The following is a 5,027-nucleotide window of genomic DNA, read 5'->3' as shown; positions in this document are numbered from 1 at the left end:
CTCCTGCGCGCCTGCGCCGCGGCCACCCGTGGGCGTCGCCTCGCTCACGTGAGCGTTTAAAGGGCGGCTCCAAGGGCTAGAGGACCAAATGAGGACTGCCGTCGGCAGGGCCCTGTACGTTTGTGATGCTCCTTAGAGTCTGCACCCTTGGAACACCTATAAAAGTTTTGTGTTTGAGGACATACCCAAACGCTGAAAAGTGAAACCACCACCAAGGCAGTAACAGAATAGAGGAATGAAACAAAGTGAACTTAGACCCAGTAGACCATGTCAAGCATCAGATTCGAATGCTTTTTCATCTGTGAACAGTTCATGGCATACAATATTATGGACTTTTTAGGGGTGGGGGATATATTGGGCTGTAGAAAGGGAATTTTATGACTGAGAAGATAACTTAAAAACAGCACCTGTAAGGTGCTGGACACTGTTAGCCGCTGGAGATGTAAAGATAGCTCGACATAGTTCCTACTGCTGAATTCTCAAGTAATTATTATGTGGAACATTGTGGAAATTGTTTCCGCACCTCTCCTATTTAAAGTCTGTGCATTCAGTGAATTCACTTAGAAAGCAGAACGGCTTGTCATCTTAAACATCTGAATCTTGTGGCTGATTTCATGTTTTAATTGAAATTAATTTTTGTTTGCTGGGTTAACAGTAACTAATTGATAATTATATTATATTCTGAACTTTTTCAGTTAATTGCTGACAGTGTAAAAAGAGGAAGCAACTCACTTTCATAGTACCCAAATGTGTTTTAACTGGCTAAGAGTAATTACTTTTTGAAAACTCACACTGTATTATATGCCAAGACTATTTAAAGCCCTTTCCTTTGGTAAGGCATCCGATTAATTACCTGAGAACCAAATTTGTGAAGTAGGACTAAATAGTAGTGGACTTCTCTTACTATATGCATATGTAGTCTTTATGCAGAAATTATGTGCCCACTTAAGTTTTGTCTGGGTTTGTTCAGCACAGGCAAATAATTGGATTACCTTAGAAAGCTGACTGGCCAATATTAGTGATACTAGACAATTAGGCATAGTTATTATTAATAAAACCTAATATTTTTGTGGTTTGCATAGACACCTTGTTTTTGTCTTTGCTTAGACAAAATTATGAACTGGTATTGCTTTTTTCCCCCCCTTTACTTTAGTACAGTTACAGGGTTATCTTGCCTGATTTTGGTGTTCTATGAGATTTTTATGTCTAATAGGAAACCATGGCCTGTGCAGGCCATCTTCTAACAACAATGAAGGCTAGCTTTGTCTGGCTAGTTCCTGAATGTCAGGGATGATTTTCTCTCTCATGAATATGTAGCTAAAATTGCATATTAAATAATAACAGTGTTGGTGACTGACTCTTCAAATGAATATTTCTCTTCCATTTTTTCCCAGTGTCCAATTATTGCTGTTGTTCTTCATAAAACAAGTTATTCTAGCTTAAGGCTGAAACAATTTGGGGGAATTAACGTAGTTAAAATATTCTTTAAAAAGAAACAATGATTTTACAATCTGATAATGTTTAGAGACTTAATCTGAAAACATTTCAACAAAGTCTTTTTCTACTTGCTTTAAAAGACATTTTCTAGCAACAGAGAATTTTATGGTTAAGCATTTTCTAAACTATATTCCTCAAGACGTTAGTAGGTACGCTACCCTCCACCACCACCTCCCCTCCAAAATACCTCTGATCAAATTTAAGGTTCAGAAATTTTGTTTCCTCATAGGACTGTGAGAGTGCACTAAAGGCTCTGAGAAGTTAAGAAACTTTGAACACTTTTGTTAAATCTTTCCAACAGAGTTAGTTAATTGTTTTACCACAGATTACTTTCCCTCAGACAACATTACAGTTTGAGAATTGTTATTGTAATCAGAGCAACAGACTGAAAGTTCATTGTTGGAGTAATAATCTTTAAATTTCACAATATAAATACCTATTTATGTTTAAGTGTTCTTTGACATAAACATTTTCTGGGATAGACATTTGATACATAATACCAATTGTACAAATCATCCCAATGGCAAAAAGCACTTACTGATGGTAGGAAAATATCAGTGGGTTCTATGTACAGTCACTTTGAATCTAAGTCAAAGGAGTGATTTAGATTTTGTGAAATCTAAAGAGAAATGTGCTAATATTAGAATGGCTAATATATACATGTCAGACCCCTGAGTCCCAAAAAGAAAAAAACATACACACAAACACACACTGCCTTGAAGGAACACAGAAAATGAAGACAGATGTGTAGACAATAACATTATAATGAGATGATGACTTTATCCAAGTTATGTATAAAACAGGACTCAAGGAGAGAAGCACTTATGTCACTTTGGTACGTTAAGGAAAAGTGTCACAGAAAGAGAGAGAGCATCAGAGCTAACACTTAAAAGATGACAGGGAGATTGCTAAATGACCAAGCTAAAGTAAGGGCAATATGTAAAGATTTGGTGGTTAAGAGAGTGAAAATAGAAATTCATGAGAATGGAAGATTTAGACATAACAAGGTCTGAAATACTAGCTAAATAATTAAACAGAAAATTCATCTGAGAGATAGGCACGTATCTGCTTTCTTGGCATTGAACCCAAAGTTCTTATATTTTTAAGCTTTTGGAGCACAGATTTTAAAAGCCTAGGCAGCAATTTGAAGACTGGTATGTTGTTTTAGATTCAACTTATTCTGAAAAGGCATTAGGAAGACGGTAGGGAGCAGTGAGGGCAGGAATAAACAAATGGAATTTTTTTTTTCCTGGTAGACTTGAGGACAGGAACCATTTCCATCTGGTTCATTCTAGTTTGCTCAGTGTCTCTTAGTGAATGTTAAAAGTGTTTTTTAAATTAAAGTACTAAATAATATTTTAATACTTAGAAAAAATTAATAAGAAAAAATCATATCTTATTTCCTTGCTATTAAAATAATGCTTTGGTAAGCATATCTACAAATAAATCTTTGTGTGAGCCTCAAATTATTGTCAGGGTAGACAGAACATTTTTATAGCCCTTCATATATCTGGTGTAGATTGTATAACCAGTATTTAAAACAGTGCAGGGCTTCCCTGGTGGCTCAGTGGTTGAGAATCTGCCTGCCAATGCAGGGGACACGGGTTCGAGCCCTGGTCTGGGAAGATCCCACATGCCGCGGAGCAACTAGGCCCGTGAGCCACACCTACTGAGCCTGCGCGTCTGGAGCCTGTGCTCCGCAACAAGAGAGGCCGCGACAGTGAGAGGCCCGCGCACCGCGATGAAGAGTGGCCCCCGCTTGCCGCAACTAGAGAAAGCCCTCGCACAGAAACGAAGATCCAACACAGCCATAAATAAATAAATAAATAATTAAAAAAAAAAAACAAAACAGTGCAAATAAACTATGATGTATGTTTAGATATAATTTGAGCCATAAAATGAAAATGATAATTCCTCTTTTAGGCTTTACATATCTTTATTTTGCTTACAGTTTGCTTCAGTTTAAGGAGGCGGACTTCTACAGAAGTATTTTAGGGGGTCAATTAGGGGATGGATTTCCACAGAAATGTTTATGTGCATATTTTAGAAATAATAGGCATGACACTAATTTCCTTGGAAAAGTTTTTAATATCAACATACTCAGAATACATTTTTTTGTGAAAACAATATACAATTGTTTAATATACATTATAAAATCATTAATTTTATGAAGTTTCCAACTGTCTGAATACTAAAAGAATCCCATATTCTGATATAAAGAGGAACCACTTTCTATATTATACCAAAATTAAAATTTACCTGTATTCTAACATTGAGAAATGAGATTAGAAAAACCCAACATTATAAAGTCTACCTAGAAGAGATCAACAATGACTTCACAGACTGTCTTTACTGTATATATACACACAATATTTTTTATTTTAGTTTTTTGAGACACATAACCTGTCCTATTTTAATGATTTATATATTGAACAGAAGGCTATAATGTAACCTTAGATTTCCTAGATTACTGCATTTCTATCCCTTGTGCCAGCTGACACATTATAAATGTCTGAATGAATAAATAAATTACATTAACAAGGATTTCTTCATCTATAAATTGAGATAATACCACCTACCACACAGAATATATGTGAAGAACAAGTAAGAGAACTAATTGGTGCCATAGTGCTTTGTTCACTTTAAGACTCTGAGTTAAAATTATTTTAAAAAATTCGTGATAGTAGGGTTTGTTGTTTAGTAAAAATATCAAATGTCAAACTCCAGTCTTGGCTTTGATATAATATTTTACTTACTTATGTTTTCCTTTTAACAAGATATCATTAACAACAAATTTGTTCAGTGTTCATTTTAACAGGAAAAAGAAGTCTTACAATTCATTAAATAAACACTGTATGTAATTCAGGTCAACACCCATGTCCTTCTACAAAATCTCCTTTGGTAAGTCATTGTAAGAAGAAAATCTGTTTGTTTCAAAAGAAAACTGGTTTATTGTAAAAAGGTCTAAAGTCTACACGTTCTCATTAAATTCCAATTCAACAACATTTACCAAAGCGCTTCACACGTACTTCTTTCATAGCATTTATCATATTGTATTATGAATAATATTTGTTTCTCGCAAGAGACTTTGAGCAACTTAAGGGCAGGAAATCATGTCATATTCATCTTTATATCAAATTCTAGCCTTTGGCTGGTTCTTTGTAGGGGTTAGTGCCTGGTAGACATAGAATGAATGACAGGCATAGAACAGAGGATATGTGTTGTGTCAAAGCAGAGGACAAAGAACTGTTATAATTTTGATTAGTTTTATGGTCTACGAGCTAAGTGATAAGTTTATCAACAGACTGAAAACAGAATTTTAAAAGATTCCTTTTACGTTTTTCTCTATGAATGAAAGTAGTTTTAAGGTAGACAGATGTATGTTAAAATAATTTGATGCAGGGAGAGTTTGGAGCATGTTATTGGAACAGTAACATGAAAATGATATGGAAAAAAAAACAGCAAAAATTTTTACTTTAGAATTACTGAGTGGTAGTTTATTCAGTGCTCTCAAATATTAATAAATGAAG

The sequence above is a fragment of the Eschrichtius robustus genome, chromosome 13, assembly GCF_028021215.1.
Source record: "Eschrichtius robustus isolate mEscRob2 chromosome 13, mEscRob2.pri, whole genome shotgun sequence".
In the NCBI taxonomy this organism is placed as follows: Eukaryota; Metazoa; Chordata; class Mammalia; order Artiodactyla; family Eschrichtiidae; genus Eschrichtius; species Eschrichtius robustus.
The sequence above is the reverse complement of the archived record's forward strand: the minus strand, read 5'-3'. Positions refer to the sequence as shown.